A 17,023-nucleotide genomic window follows, 5' to 3' on the forward strand; every position below is an offset into this window, starting at 1 on the left:
CGTGCAAAACTGGACTTGGTAAAGGTACAGATGTGTTAGCCCTGAATATGAATGTTGACCCTATACTTGGGGCCTGAAAAAATGGATGTGGGCCTATCGTAAAGCTAGGCAGAAGACCTGGTGAGGAATTAGTTTGATGTTCAGGGACAGTGTGGACTTCCCAGGCTCTCATCTGCCTGTACGCTCTCTTCCAAACTAAGTATCAGTTGTGTTTGCCCAAGGACCAACTAGTCCTCCACCCCACCCATTCTGCTCAAGTTGCAAACCAGCTGCAGCACTGACTCCCTCCCCATCAGACCAGGGCCATACATGGCAGGTCTCCTTTCGCTCCCTCTTTCCTAATGCATTTTTCATCATTAGAGGGAAAATGTCATTTTGGTGACAGATATTAGTATGATTGGTGTCAGGAATGAATCTTCCTTTCTCTGTCAGCCTTGCTTCACACAATCCTAAGACAATGTTCTGTTAAAAGGCCACTTCCCTTTCCAACTCAAGCGGCATGCCAGAAGGGCAGACTTCAGCCGTGATGGATGGGTTCAGGGGAGTTGGGACTGTGCCACGGAGCAGAGCTGCAGCTTGATCCTTCCACCCCAAGGTGAATCTGAGGAAGCTTCTGGGAAACCCATGCCACCGTTCAGGTTGGTTTTCCACTGGAGACATTGTCTTAAAAAGAGGGACTCTATTTGTTGTTTTGAGAGGTGTATGACTTGCCATTGTTAATGATATACAGGGTTTATAAATCCAAAACCTTATATTTGAAAGCTGATCCAGAAATGGAGATTTTCGGGGTTTTTTTGTTTGTTTTCAGCAAAAGTGCAGGTCAACCTCCTTAGATGTTTTCTGGGTACAGACATGGACTTTACATTAACTGGAGGTAATAATAATACCTTAGGTTCTACTCCTACTGCATGTCACAGCTGGTTCTTTAAATAAGGTAAACTTTCAGAAATTATTTAGTGCTCAATTTCCTCATGTATGAAATAAAGATAATAGTACATCGCTTATCTCTAACAATTAATGAGAGGCCAAATCAAGTCAATGGATATTTATTGAATTCACACTTTGGGTCACATACTCTGCTTAGCTTTGCCAAAGGTAAAAAATGAACAAGAAATGGTGCCTTTCTTAATAAAATGTATGGCCTAGTAGCCGAGAGCAAATATATAGTCAAGTATCATACAAAAGAAAATACAGGGAGTTCAATATTATGATTACATATATATTTATATATACACACATGCACACATATGGCATTAGTAGACCTATGCTTTAGAAAGATAAAATGGCTGCTGTGTGTGGAATTGTTTATATCAAGAGTTACCTACTTTTTCTGACCTGAATCTCATTTAAAAACTATTTTGTAATGGCCTTGCTACTATGCAAAAATGAAGTTCATAGATAAAATAAACTACTTCTACACATAGTCAAAAAAAGATCCATGTAACATACTAACTGGAATCTAAAGGAGAGATACATGGAAAATGATTAGTAACAAAATAAGTGCAGGGAAACGGACTTTGGCCCAGTGGTTAGGGCGTCCGTCTACCACATGGGAGGTCCGCGGTTCAAGCCCCGGGCCTCCTTGACCTGTGTGGAGCTGGCCCGTGCGCAGTGCTGACGCGCGCAAGGAGTGCCGTGCCACGCAAGGGTGTCCCCCACGTAGGGGAGCCCCACGCGCAAGGAGTGCGCCCCGTAAGGAGAGCTGCCCAGAGCGAAGGAGTCAGCAGCCTGCCGAGGAATGGCGCCGCCCACACTTTCCATGCCGCTGACAACAGAAGCGGACAAAGAAACAAGACGCAGCAAAAAGACACAGAAAACAGACAACCGGGGGAGGGGAGGGGAATTAAATAAATAAAAATAAATCTTAAAAAAAAAAAATAAGTGCAAAAGGCTTCTTCGGGCACAACTTCATCATAGGACACAAATGCTTGCATCAGTTTGTAGAATTACCACATACTTGAGGCCTAAAGAACAGACTGGAAAAATGACTTACAACTGGGGACTCAAACACGTGCGATCCATCAGCATTGCTCATGTGACTTTTCAAAATAGTGAGCAGTGCTTGGAGAAAATCTCAACAAATCAAAGCATAGTCTTCCATTGATTTACAAGGTAGCTGCATTTCTGGGTAATTAGTGAATATTAAAACATTGCAAAAATATATATGTGCATATGTAAATCAGAGCATATTTTAGGCTTACATTTTTAAAATAGTTTTCACTCACCTAAATGACTGGCAGGCATTTCCATCTATGCACGGATGCCCCATGCACTGTGCTGAATTTAGCTTTGCTGGCCCCATCATTCACCTGCAGCAGAACCTCTCCAGTGATGCTGACAACCAGTCTCCCCTTGACTGCCAACCCCACCCCTACAAGAGTCCGTCCTGCCCCTGTAGTAAAGCAGTGGCTCAGGCAGAGGCAGGTTTGGAGGCAGAGGGATGAGTTCAAATTTAATTGAACTAGCAGAAAGAGAAACAAGAAGAATGTTGGTGGTAGCAGTAGAATCTGGATGGAGGGAGAAATTCAAGCGACATCCATACTCAAGTGAGATAATGGATGTAAACGTTCTTGGTAAAGTTTAAAGCACTATTCAAATATTGTTGCAGTTAGAGTTAAATGTCACCATACTCATTTTACAGAGAGGAAATTGGAAGCACTGAAAAGGTGAGGTGACTTTTCCAAAGACATAGAACAGGTCAGGAATTGCATTCGACATCCAATGCCTTGGACCACAATCACAAATTGAAAGGATCTTCCCCTCATGGGAAGAATTATAAGCTGAGAGCCTGGGCAGAGCAAATACAAATATGGAAAAAAAACCCCACAAACTTATGGAAATAGTCAAATTTCAAGTACTCTATTTATCATCCCATTATTTCGTGGAATGCTTGGAAAACTCTAGCATTCCAGAGACCAAGATTTTGCAATCCATACACTTTCATGTTTGCTTAACCCTCTAAATATTCATCAGTAACATTTAAGACAAAGGGAAGAGATAATTGCAAGGGGAGAGTTTTTTTCAAGATATTAAAGGTTAACAGAATTCTTGGCATTTGTGTCATGTCAATTTCCATGTAATTATGCTCAATTCCCAGAATTCAGAATCAGTTGTACTGTTAATGTTTAAAGGTGATATCCTAGGAAAATAATTTATAAGACCATTTCTCAAAATTTCCAGATTCAAACCAAGTACCCTGGTTAATAGTCTGATTATGATTAATGTTATTCTTAGATGGAAAATACTAGGAGGTCATAAGCTGAATGTTGGGCTTAGAGTGGATTTTTTATGAGAGTATGGTTAGCTATCTTTTCCAAGAGCAAAATTAATGTCCTGGAAATATTTATATAATCTGATTTATAAACACTCCAATTTTGGTTTCATAAAATACCAAGAACATGAAAAGAATACCCCAGTTACTTAGAACTCCAGTGCCTACTGGGAAAAAGAAAAGTCTAGTGTAAAAGTCTGTGTAAGGTAGGTACAACCAACTGGCCTCATGGGGAAAGATCAAAATGCTAGATTCCAGAGGTTTTCATGTGTTGATTTGCTTGTTTATTTATTTATCATTATTTATTCTTCTTACATTTAGTGAATATAGTTTACTGGGCTGTGTGCTGTGATAGAGTGACAATGATAAGTTGCTTTCCCTGCCCTTGTAGGGTGCTCTTGTAATCCTGCACTTTGGCTGTGCAATATGTTTTCCACTTCTCATGAGATGATTGTCTGTGCAATTATTTCCACCATTTCTCTCTTCCAGCAGCCTATAGCCATCCCTGTGGTATCACATTGCCTATCTTAGTGCATATTTTTTGAATACATATGAGAAGGGTGGTCTCATTCCCAGCCTGGCCAATCTTTCCAAATAACATACTTCAACGTTGAGTTCTGGGAAAATTTCCTAAAGTCCTTCTGTTCTTGCGCTTGCCATTTCTTTGAGTCTCTGAGCCTGTTACTCAACTGTGTCTTCAGGAAATGAAAGCTTCTCAAGTAAAGTTACCATTAAACGCCTTCTAGAGAAGCAAATCATATGGAGCATAATGCTAAATATATATACCCTGTGCATTCGTTATTGTTTTGGAAAATTGCTGTCACATTTCTCTTCTACTTGAGTTTCAAAAATGAAGAATTAAAGGTAAAACCAATTTACATGATGCCTTATAAAATAGGCTGACACATGGAAGCAATGAGGTGGAGAAGTAAGGACAAGACCAAGATTTTAGAGACATAATGCTATACGCCAGCTTCTCTGGTTCTTAAAAATAGAGTCTTTGGAAGGAGGGCACCAAGGGAAGTGGAGGAAGTGGCTGAGGTCTATCAGGAGGAAACATCAAGAAAGCAGGGAGTGCTAAGTGGAGAGGAGTTTGCAAGCCACAGTTAAGAATGGAAGTTGGGGCCAGACACAGAGGAAATAACCAAAGGAGTGGAGAAAAAGAATGCAGGGTAGTCCTACTAATTCTGCCTTGGGGGGCTTTTCCCCCTCAGGAACAATTTTTACACATATCACATACACAATTTCTTGCCACATTTTAAAAATGTTCTTACCAGCTGAATGCAAGTCTTCTGTAATGGTTGGGAGGGGAGAAAGATAATCATAAATCCATTATCCCCAGCACCATGAGCAATAGAATTACTGGGTAGATGGGAACATGACATTAGAAAGGTCCCACTGGCCACATCAATTCAAATTTCCTAATGACCTGTTTTGGACATTGGCAATTTTGCATGGGAATCATACTTCAAAGGTTAGAGATATACATCAGACCCTCTTAACTTAATAAACTAGTGTGGTTCTGTCACCCATTAATTTATCCAAATCTCCCTTGATCCTATTTGGATATTATTTTTGCCAGGGTAACCTTTTGTATAGACATGCTTGTTTTTATCCTTCAACTACCTTCTTTTAATTTCTTGGGATTCTTTTTCATTTTTAGCTAGAGTGTATGTTTATCCTATCCTTATACTTCACAAATATCAAACATCTTCATCTGTTTGAGGTTCTCTCATTTGGAAGTTCTACCAGCAAATTATTTCAATTTTTGAAATATTTTCCAACTGTGCTATTTACTCAAATTAAACAAATATTTATCAAAAACCTATTAGGTGTCAGGTATTGTGTTAGGAATCAGGAATAGAGCAGAGAAAAGGGGAGAAATTAAACTATTACTGTCACAGGTATTATGAATGTTGTGAGATGTCCTGACTCTATGACGAGTTGAAATGATTAAGGCAAGACTTCACAGGGAAATTTGAGTGGAAAAGGATGAATAGAACTTCTTCAGAAGAATGTGGGTGCTGTAATCTAGGCAGGAAAGCATCATATGCAAGTGTCCTAGGTTGAGAAAGATGAACCTTTGAGGAGTTAAAATAATAATAATATAAAACCCAACTTGGCAAGATGAATGAAGAAGTGACAGGAGATAAAACTAGAAATACTCAGAGACCATGGATACCATGTAAAAGATGTGGGGTTTTATTCAAATGGCATTAGGGAGCCACTAAAGGATTAAACAGGAGAGAAACCTGGTTAGACTTTCAGGATAACTTTGTTTCAATGTGGAGACTGAAATATATTCTGGCAGGAGCAGAGGGAGGAAATCTGGGTAAGAGAGAATTTCGGGAATTTAGGTAAGAAAATACAGACATGGTGATTTACGCAAGATAAGATAGTTTAGGCTGAGAAAGGTGGATGAACTTGAAAGATATATCAGAGGTTGAACCTATAAGAGAGAATGAATGAATTATTGGAGGGGCTAAGGGAGGAGAGAGTAAGAGTCATTACTGATTTCTGACTTCAGTAACTGGTTGGATAATGTTACTGTATCATTTGTGAGCTGCAGGCATAATTATTATAAGAAATATTTGAAGAATATATGCACAGAAATTTCGAGTAAAGTAAGAATTTCGACTACATTCTTGTAATATCTTTCATAAAATGGTTGGACCAACACTTGTGGTTTTTAGCAAAATATCCTTATATCTGCAGAAAATTATCTATAGTATCCTACTTCAAAATATGCTTCCAGGGCCACAGCTTAGAATCCACTGGCAATGATTGATTCCAGTGTTGCTTTCTAGCTTATAAAAGAAAAATCATGAACTTCCATTTGTCGATTTCAGTCTACCTGCCAGGCATTTCGCTGGATACTCCACATACATTATCTCATTTAACCCTCATGACAAATAGAGGAGGCAGGATTATTTCTGTTTTACAGAAGAGAACACCGAGTCTCTAAAAGGTAAATCTAAGTTCAGAGTCTGGTAATTTGGAGCACTTGGACTTAAAACTCAAAGCCATTAACTCCAAAGTCTGTGCTTGACTCCTTTCACACCACTTTCCCTTATATCACTGCTCAAATTCCAGCATCTTTGTAACACGTTAGCCTATTTTTCATAAAATAGGTTGCATTGTCTTTGCTCACTTTTCGCATATGCAGATAACTTGTGGGTTTTTCTGAAGTCCATCCCTGTCAGCTGAAGACTTAATTACTTAAGGGAGTTACTTAGTGCCTTCTGCAAACGTGGGAGAGTTCTCTACGAAATCTCTCTGACAGATCATTGATAAAAATATCAAATTTGATTTGTCCTAGTCTCTATCCCTTAGGGAATCTAGGATTAGTGCTTCCCCATGTGGAAGCATGTCAATCTACCCGTGATTTATGTCTTATCTTTAAACTGATTGTCTACCCATGGGGGAAAATAGTCTTCTCCTTGTTTCCATTTCCTTGAAGGCATCTTTGATCCTGATGTGTTGTTGAAATTTTTGTGGAAGCCTGGATAAATCATTCCTACATATTGTTCCTCATCCTTGTATGTGTTGGCCACATTTCCCACATTCTTCTTCCTCTGGGTTCAATATTACTAGAGTACCATTTAAGTCCACCTTTCTGAGCCACAATTTGCTCTGATTTCTCATTACCTTCAGTACTGTCTGTAGCTTTTTGACAAGGTAAATGAAGAAAGCATACAGAAGACTTAAGATCATCTATTCCTTTCCAGGAGGGAAACACAGGTCATTTCCTAAGTTAGGAAAGAAGCACAGGGCTGAAATATTCTAACTGCAACCTTCACTGCTTCCTTGCGAAATGCCCTAAATTCCAATGGTAGTGGTTAAAGATGGACAAATAAATCAAGCAGTCAGAATGATGCATAAGCATACAGAAATGTGCTTAATTATATCTTGATTTTCTGAGAGTCAGTAAAATAGACAATAAAGATGCTTTGAATTCAGATACTTATTTTTAACTGAGGGCATTGTAAGGATTGTGTGATGTGTGTGTTCAGTCTAACTTTGCAGTGATTGAAGTAAAGGAAAAAACAGAAGTGGAAGATGTGTGTATTCGCTCAGTTGGAAATAGAAAGAAGCTACCTTCGATAGTCCCACAAACCCAAGCTTTTCACAAGCAAATGGTTTATTACTCTTAAATATATGCAGGATGCCTTCCCATCAGCCCATCTTCTCATCTGCATCCCCATCTCCCCACTACACATTGTCACCTCCAGTTCCAGCCCCTCACCAGGCCTTGCAGGGCAAATGGAGAACATTTATAAATCTAACTCAGTGAGCTAAACTTTTGGAAACTTTAGGGTGAGTTGTTTTTATCTCACCCAGTTCCCGTTTCCTTAAGGAAAGTTCAGATTCTCTTCAGCCTCGATGTGTTGGATTAAAGCTAACTCTACTTGAACACTGAACTGTTAAATTAGGTGTTAATCTGAAATGCACCTCTCAGTAGAAAACTGTTCTGATGAAACCAGTCAGTGAGTGAGTCTGTATGTGTGATGTATAAATGTTGCAAATGTGTTATAATCGTACCAAAATAATGTCACCGTAGTTCAGCCAGGGCCACATTTATAATAAAAAATATTGATCAATTTCAGGCATAGCAAAGATCAGTTCTACCCAATTACACTCTCACTGCCCCTTTCAAAGCAGTGTGACTCGGGGGTTATTTCACAGCTCTTGGTCCCTATATACAATTGCTCTTATAAAATGTCCTGTGTGACACATAAAATTATAAGTGTGTGTGTTTGTGTACAGAATCTGCAATGTATCCTAAATAGTTTATCCTAAGAACGAAAAAGAGACTGAGACAAAATATGGGCCTAAAAACAGAGCCTAAAAACATGAAGCATGAAGGGAGAAAAATCATTAACAGAAAGGAGAGAGGGCGGGACAGAGAGAGAGAAAGAGAGAGACATAGATGAAAGAGAGAGAGAGAGAGACTCAAAATAAAAAGAAACGAGGATAAAGAAAACAGAATAATTCCTTACTGAATAGATGGAAAAAATGTCAGCCCACAGAAAGTCAAATAACACAGGGTATAAAACCCTACCAGCCCCACTGACATCTAAGGCCCTTCCAACCATAATATTCTAATAGTCTAGTCTTAAAAGGATGGTTTAAATATTCTCTTTATGGCTGGATGCCTAGCATAAAATATGATGTAGACAGCCGTGTCCCAGCTAGGCTTTAGGGGAAGATTCCCCAATGTGCAATTAATTTAGATTTAATAGGACAGTTACTGTAAGTTTAAATAAATGCCAGTTAAATATTAACAGTGTATTTATTGAAGATTAACATCTCGGGTTGTATTGTGGGATTTTCTTTTCCTTAAAGAAACCCTTTATCGGAAGACTTTTAATCACCTTGGCTCTTCCACTGACTTGCCTCAGATCCAATGCAAGCTCATTAATTGCTTTGAACAACAGTTTACTGAATTCTGAAACAGGCACCTTGGTAAATTCAAGAGTGGAAAGATATTGTGAAGACAGCTGTTTTTGTATTGGAGGAACTGATAAGTAGATCTGAAGGACAAAATGCTTTTGAGAGGAGTGTTGAGAAGCATTATACTCAAAGAGTTTGGAGTTGGAAGGGTCCTTGGAAGTCATCTAATCATACTCTGCATTTAGAAGGCAAGCAGAAAGACACTTGGCCAACTGTAGACACCTAGTAAGTGGCAGACTTGGCCTTGAACCAGAGATTCTTGGCCCCCAATCCCTCTGCCAAGCTGTCATCTTACTCTTTAATATTCTAGTTCTTCAAAAGTGTGCTGTTTGGGTGCATTAGCCATTAGATCCTCTTCACGACCCAGCTATGATGAGGAAAATGTTGGTTCTCTTGACAAATGAAGAAATGGAAACTTAAAAAAAAAAGTGACCTAAAAAGGGCTCTGAGACTTGTACCCAGGTATTATAGTTTACATGGTGATATTTACACAAAGATCTCCCCCAACAATAGTATAATCACACCCATATGCTGTTGAGCAAATCCTTACCTTGTTAAAACTTTCCACTTCTGATTCTGCCCCGGGCTGGGGAACAAAGAGTAAATCTTCTAAAGAAAGGGGGTGGGGAAGCAGATTTGGCCCAACAGATAGGGTGTCTGCCTGTCACATAGGAGGTCCAGGGTGCAAACCCAGGGCCTCCTGCCCCGTGTGACGAGCTGGTCCAAGCGTAGTGTTGATGAGCGCAAGGGGTGCCCTGCCATGCAGGGGAGTCCCATGTGCAAGGAATGTGCCCTGTAAGGAGAGCCACCCAGAGTGAAAAAAGTGCAGCCTGCCCAGGAGTGGTGTCCTGCACACAGAGAGCTGGTGCAGCAAGATGACACAACAAAAAGAGACACAGATTCTGGGCGCCGCTGACAAGAATGCAGGCAGACACAGAAGAACAGAACACACAGCAAAATGGACACAGAGAGCAGACAACTGGTGGGGAGGGGGGGGAGCGGGGAAGGGGAGAGAAATAAATTTAAAAAATAAATAAAAAAAAGAAAGGGGGGAGAGAAAGCTTTAAAGAGTATGGGTAATTGTTAGGAAAAATGGGTATAGAGGCAGAGGGAAGCCAAACTCCAGTAACTGTCAGTCACCTTTAGAGTTTAAGATCTACATTTGGGGCTGGTAAGATTGCCATTCAAGGGACTTTCTATTTGAGAAGTCACTTGCTGGCCCAGGACGGGCTCTATCTTGTGCCCGTTGGGATTGGTGTCTCCCTTTACATATTGACAGATGTCTGCCTATAATCCATAAACCTCCCTGCAGGGATTACAGGACTAAGCCAGAAGCCCTGCCTTCCACAGGCAATGGTAGGAAATGAGGGCAGTGTGGGCAGCTTTCAGATAAGTAGGCATGGGCTGTTGTTATCAAATGACTAGTATAATATTTAGACCTGGGCTACCAAATGTTTCATCCATGGGGAAGCTTTGGATTCAACTATCAGGCCCACCAGACCAAAAAGGGGTTTACAGCTTCATGGAAGGGGGTCAGAGGGAGCTCCTTGCTTTGGAATGGATGTATCTTCCCTTTCTTCATGTTATTTTTCACTGCCATTCAGGGATTCACAGCAAGATGACATAAATATTCCCAGGCAGCTAAAGAAAGACAAAGACATCTCCTACTCAAGGGTGGGCTGTTTTCCCACAAGCCGATTTTCTGTGTGTGTTTGGAGAACACAGGGACTGTGACATTGTTTAATAGTTGGGGTGGGAACTGGAGGGTCACTGTGCTTCCAGCCAGAGTTTAAAGGAAAAGCTACTTCCTTGTCTGACCACATCTCAGTAAGAAGTTTCCGCCCGTCTCTGGAATGAACTGAGTCACGGTGTGTACTCAGACAGCGCTCTCAGCTCACATGACCTGCGCTCAGCAGGCTCTCCTGGGTTCTCTGAATGCACACACTCTCATAAGGCTCCTCTGAATCAGGAGAGAAACATCTTTGGCATTGTCAAGTCAGTCCAGGGCCCAGGACGCAATAGTTTGCAAGTATTTAGTCCTGACTGTGTAATAGGCGCTCTACCGAACCCTTTACTCCTATTATTTCATTTAATTCTCATAACAACCTATGGGGTAGGCAGTAATAGTATCATGATCTTACAAACAAGTTTAAATTATGCCTCCAAGGTCAGAGGGCTAGTAATGGAGAGAGAGGAGGTATTTGGTTTTTCTGATTCCAAAGTCTGCAGGCTTTCTTAATCAACCAATGTATATCTAATGGACCAATGAACGCACAAACACAGAGTGTTGACCAAGTGAGGGGTTTTCAATCAGATTTAGAGCCTTTCAGATGTTTACACCCTTAGTTTAAATGCACACACCCAGAGTACAAAAGCCGGCCTTGCTCCTCTTGCCTGGTGTACCTGCATTCCTGTTCATGCCACACGCCTGCCACTTTATCTCCTCCTCACTATTAAGTCTCAGTTTAAAGGCATTTCCTTGAGGAGAGCTTTTTTTTATTATTATTATTTTTATTTATTTATTTCTCTCCCCTTCTCCCTCCCGGCCCAGTTGTCTGTTTTCTGTGTCTATTTGCTGCGTGTTCTTTGTCCGCTTCTGTTGTTGGCAGTGGCACTGGGCATCTGTGTTTCTTTTTGTTGAGTCACCTTGTTGTGTCAGCTCTCCATGTGGGCGGCACCATTCCTGGGCAGGCTGCACTTTCTTTTGCGCTGGGCGGCTCTCCTTATGGGGCGCACTCCTTGCGCGTGGGTTTCCCCTGCGCGGGGACACCCCTGCGTGGCACGGCACTGCGCATGGGCCAGCTGCACACGGGTCAAGGAGGCCCAGGGTTTGAACCGTGGACCTCCCGTGTGGTAGACAGACGCCCTAACCACTAGGCCAAGTCAGCTTCCCGAGGGAGAGTTCTCTTGATCTTCCACGCTTGACCAGAAATTTCTGTCTTATGCTTTCTTTGATTTGTTGCTTATAGTGCTTACCAAATATCTACTACTTTGTATAATTCTTTGCTTAATGGCCATCTCCCCTGCTGGAGAGTGTGCTTTATGAGGGCAAATCCCGCGCTTGTTAGGTCTTCCTCTCTCTCTTCCACTGTTTTAAATCTACCATCCGACACAGCAGCAAACACTGCGCACTCACCGAATACATGTTTGTTGTGTAAATGAGTATTTTTCTCAGCCCTCTTGGTCTCACAGGGGAGCGCAGGACTGAGTTTATTGCCACTTACATTCATGAACAGAGATACACATGAACCACCACCAAGTCCAATGACACTAGTAGACACCCAAGAGCAGGGCCATGTCTTCACCATCTCTGAGTCTTTAGCTCTGGAGACCGTTCCTGGTGCATAGGAGGAGCTCAGAATTTCCGCGTCAACATCGACTGAATGCGTGAAATGGCTGCTGTAGCCTCCTTCCTCTGTGGTTCTTCCTTGCCCTCAGGTAGAGCAGCCAAATGACATCTTTTGTAATTTGGTTCTTCAGCAGCATCGCTGTCTGTCCAGTTTGGGGGAAAGAGCACTAGAATGAAGAACAGGAGTCCTGAGTTCTAGCTGATCCTACCAATTATTAGCTTTATGCCTTATTTACTCCTTCCTTCTGGGACTCAACCCTCCCCTCCCCCCATGATGATATAAGTGGGTTATACAAAACATCTTCTGTCCCTTCTGACTATCATTCTGTAATTCTCAGTCCAGGATCTTATTATGACCCAAAACCGAGAAGAGGGGAGATTCGGCCCACGATTCTTGGGATTGGTCCTCTCCAGGAACCTGCCTCTGGTTTCATGGGCCCTTTAATTTTGACACAATCGTCTACTCTTACTTAGCTTTCTGTCTACCTAACCATGATTCGACCTAACATCTCCCACTTTATGTATTTCTTATAAAGCCTGAAGGATTTTACAGTCCACAGATACCCTGACCTTTGCCGTGGCTTCATACCTTCATCCTCAATTCTCTCTGTGCATGACCCCTTTTTTTCTCCCTGGAGTGCCCTCCCCCTTCATCGAGTTGCTCTTTTGCTCTCCTCCTGAAATTCTAACACGCTGGATGCTAGCCCAGATGAGCAGTGCTTTTTTTAAATCCTAAATTACAATAGGAGTAAAATAAATACATAGCATGGGTTTTTGCAGAGCCCAGCCCTGCTCTCCTCCCTTCCAGACATCTCTGTACGCACGTGGGAAACCTGACCCCTTTTTCCAACGTCTGCCAGTTCCCACTTGGTGTCACACACTCTCTAACTGTCCTATGTTGCTGATCCTCTGGCCTGCGCTCTTATTTGAAATCTCTACCAGGAGAGGGGGCTTTTTGCCTTTTTTAGAAAAAGGAGAAGCAGCTCTAGCTTGTCCTAAGCCGGGGCTCTTCTTTCCGTCTCTTGCCTGTGCAGATATTCACGGCTCTTTAGCTAACCTCAGCCTGCTGTAGGTAACATGGAGTGAAACGGAAACAACAGCGGGCTTTTGTTTCCCTGGGAATTCTTCCCTGCTCAAACCTTGCTTCAGTGTGTAGAGGCCACAGCTGCCAGAAGCTTCCTTGTGCTCCTGTGTCCTCACCTGCCTGCCAGCTCGCCAGCCAGTGTCTTCGTGGCAATCTCCACCCCCTCCTCTGCAGTAACGGGATTATTAAAGGGGATATGTTTGTTTTCTTTTGCTCAGGGAGTGTGTGTGCGTGTGTGAGAGAGAGAGAGCTTGAAAGGCATTGTCCTATAGATATTTTTATAACCTAAAGCAATTACAGCTGTCAGCACAAAGACAGGCTGTGACAAGTTGATTTATGTGTACAGTATATGTGTATGCAAGAGGGAAGGGAGGAAGGAGATGGAGATGGAGGAAAGAATATGGAGGAAGCACTCATTAAGAATTTGCTTTCCAGGAGGCAGAGAGGAAGTTGTTTCTATAAAGAGCACAAACAATGAAATTGTTCTCTGACTGTCGTCCCTTTTTCATTAACTTGGATAGGCTGGGAAAAATAAAATAAACCCAGAAGGTTTTATGAAGCAAGAGACAGGATATAAAATAAGCCACTAAGTGTTGGTTATGTTCAGGGATTAGGGCATGGAAAGGGAGTTGACACCTGATTTTGAGCTTCATCTGTTCATGCCACTTCAATAGCATGTTTGAATGAAATGGATTCTGTCTTGTTAATTGTGTAGACATCGGTGACCTTTCCCACTCTCTAAACTTTCATTTGTGAATAAAGTTTGGATTTCTGGGCCCACAAAGCAAGCATGAGATTGCAAGTGGCTTTTTGTTTCCCACCCTCAGCGTTACCTATGCTCGGTTGTATTTTCTGCTGGCAACTGCTGGGCGGCTGCAGTTCAGCTGCTTCCCTTCACAGCCAGAGACAAAGATGGTTTGACTGGCTTAGATCGACCGTGTGCAGTTTGGTATAGACTGAACATCTTCAAGAGCCTGGACAAAGGATGAATTTTCCACCCAGCCCCAGTAATGACGTGGTGGCAGAGAATATGTATTAATAAAGCATCTTCTACCTTAAATAGATTCCTAAATATTGTCTTATAAAGCTAATCATGTATGTAGACTCTTCGGCAAGACCTGCTGTTGCCATTATCAACATTCCTAGCTGCAAGAATGAATGCTCATTTGTATCTACCTGGGAATTAAATGCTAGAGCCAGGATTAGAATTTATCATGAAAGGAATCATCCCTTCCATTCTAAAGATCCAAACACAAATGAGGTTCCCACCTTTTCCCTGCGACACACATTTGTTTCTACTTGATGTGGTGAGGATAATTTAAGGGGAGGGGTGGGGGGTATAAAGGATGGTTGACACACATGGAGGGATTACTGGGGGTGACCCCTTGGCTTTTGGAGAAGAAGACCCCCCAAAATTCAGCAGGCTTAAAGTCAGCAAACATAATCCCAAGTCTTATGTCTGCTATCATAAACCATAACTGGTGAAATCACTAGATTTCCTGCCTGCAATTTTCCCATTGCAAAATGGAGATAATATAGGGTCTCAAAAGAATGGAATGATGCTAAAATAAGTTAATTCTCCTTTCCTTTCAAATAGACAAAATGCACCTGCTTCCAGTAGATGTATTTTTAAAAAATTTTCTGGTAATAATAATAAAGCCATTAATTGCTTCCATAGTTGACAAATGATTTTTTGGTGCTACATATCAAATGGTCCCCAGTGCCCAAAGTAACAGAAGGTTTTTATGAAGAATTTCATATCAGGAAAAGTCATCAAGGAAGATGAGGGGGAAATGGAGCCAATGATGAATTAATGCAAAGTATTTTGAGATCTTCAGAGCAGAGTTGCTCAGAGTTTTGCTGTTGCCGACTTTGTCGTCAGTTCCTACAATGGGAAGCAGGCCTGTGCAGTCTTTCTGGTGTTTGCCCCTGTAGAGTAGGTAGGATTGAGGGGACAGGATGGAAGAAGGGTCTAATTTCATCTTGGGTGTGTTCTACACTTTTACAGTACCAGGGTCCTTATACAAAGATCCAGTCTTTTTGGCGCTTCACAGCTTTGGGGAAGAATATTTTTCTTTAACAGCTGTTAAAAAAAATCTCTCCCTGGATGGATTCAGTAGCAAGTCTAAGGGGGAAATGCAAAGTCACTGTCTCCTCTAGCCCCAGGGAGAATTTGGGTCAGTGCTGGTTGCTGAGAGCAGGGAGTCCCTGGGAAGAGAAGGGTTTTAGCTTGAGCGTTGGCACCGCTGGCTTCCTGCTCGCTGCTCCTGTGTGCCCAAGGGCCAGGCCGTTAAATGGGAATGTACTACACTGATGGAAAAATAATAACGCAGGTACAGAGGTATCAGCTGGAGAGGGGATGTGGAAGGAACTGAGGCAGTCAAACCTTCCTTTTTTCTTCCTGGGTTTCAGGAATTGGTAGAACACACAGCTTAAAGATGCAATCAACTGTGCAAGAGCATGGTATCCAGGAATCCTGGGAGTGCACTGCGAAAATAGCTCAGGTGGCTCATACTCAGCCATCTCAGCGGGCACTAGGGCAGGGCTAGCATCTTTTAACGCCGACAAAATCAAGATTAGGGAACGGATGTCAGTCTCGGAACTTGACCAAAATTTTGATGCATTTTTGCCAGTTTCACACACTGAGATGCTTCTGTGATTTTGCATTTGTTTTATATATGGAATATCTTTATTTAGCATGGTGTCCTCAAGTCTCTCGTGATTTAAGTAGTTTTGTGGGGCGGGAGGCAGTGTCTGGTGAATTAAGGAGCTTTAGTGGGGCCTGGTGGGGTGGATACTGTACTAGTTAATGAAAATGAGATTATTTTAAAAACAGCCTTCCAACACTCTAAATTGACTCTAAATGCTAATGGAATTTATCTGATCAGTTTAAAGGTGCATGGATGGCTGCATGCTGCATGGTTTTCCTTTCCTAGCTAATTAGTTTGTGACCCTTATGGAGATGCCTTGGGTTTACTGAGAACGTGCAGTAACTCTTCTCTTTAAACTGGAAGTGACAGTTCTTTCAGGGGGCGGGGGAGGAGGGTGCTGGTTAAACCCCAGCCTCACCTCGGCGGCAGGAGGCGTCCGCCCGGCACCGCGGGGGTTAAAGCGGGCGTCCGGCCCCCTTCCTCGCCAGTCGGCGATTCCGGGGCGAAGTCTGCGCGGGCTCGCTCGCTCCGGGCGTCCGATCCCGAGAAAGTGGCGGTCAGGGACGGAGCGGCTGCCATGACAACCCTGGAAGTCGGGGCCGGCTCGAGGCGGGCACGCTTCTGGGAGGAGGGCGGCGCCGACACGCGGGGCAGCCGCTGAGCTCCGGGTCCCCGCGCGGCGCGAGCTGCCGAGCAGCGGGCGCGGCCACCCAGCGCCGCCCCCCGCCCCGCCGCGGTCTGCGCGCCCCGGGAGGCTCCGCGGCGCCCCCCGGCCTCGAGCAGCGCCCCCGAGGAGCGCGCGCCGCCGGACCCCGGGGCCGGCTGGTGGCGGCCGAGCGCCGCGCGCGCCTCCTCGCCCCCGCCGCCGCCGCCGCCGCCGGCACTTGCCACCTCGGCTATTGTCCGCGGCGGGTTTCGTGGCGAGCCTTTCTCCGAAACTTACAAAGAAAGTGTGGATTACCCTCTTGGCGGACGCGGGCGACGCAGAGCGCCTCTGGGTCGCGGACTCGCGCTGCCCACGCGGCCTCTCCCACCAAAGTGCTTGCGCCTCTCGGAAGTGCCATGCCCGAACTCCGGAGGGGAAGCCTCGGCTCCTGAGACGTGCGCGCGCCCGCCGCCCCTCCGCGGCCACCCCCCGCCCCGGCCCAGGCCGCCCCGGGGACGCCACTTCGGATGTCCTGCGCGGGAACTGGCGCTCTGCCGCCGGGAAGCTG

At 43.6% G+C, this 17,023-nt stretch overlaps 1 protein-coding gene across 4 annotated transcripts in view; it reads left to right on the top strand.

Annotated features, from left to right (window-relative positions):
• Positions 1-17,023, top strand: part of NTM (neurotrimin) — a 1,004,227-nt gene that overhangs the window by 522,717 nt on the left and 464,487 nt on the right. The gene's annotated exons all lie outside the window — the stretch shown is intronic.

Source organism: Dasypus novemcinctus, chromosome 27 (assembly GCF_030445035.2).
Source record: "Dasypus novemcinctus isolate mDasNov1 chromosome 27, mDasNov1.1.hap2, whole genome shotgun sequence".
NCBI lineage: Eukaryota > Metazoa > Chordata > Mammalia > Cingulata > Dasypodidae > Dasypus > Dasypus novemcinctus.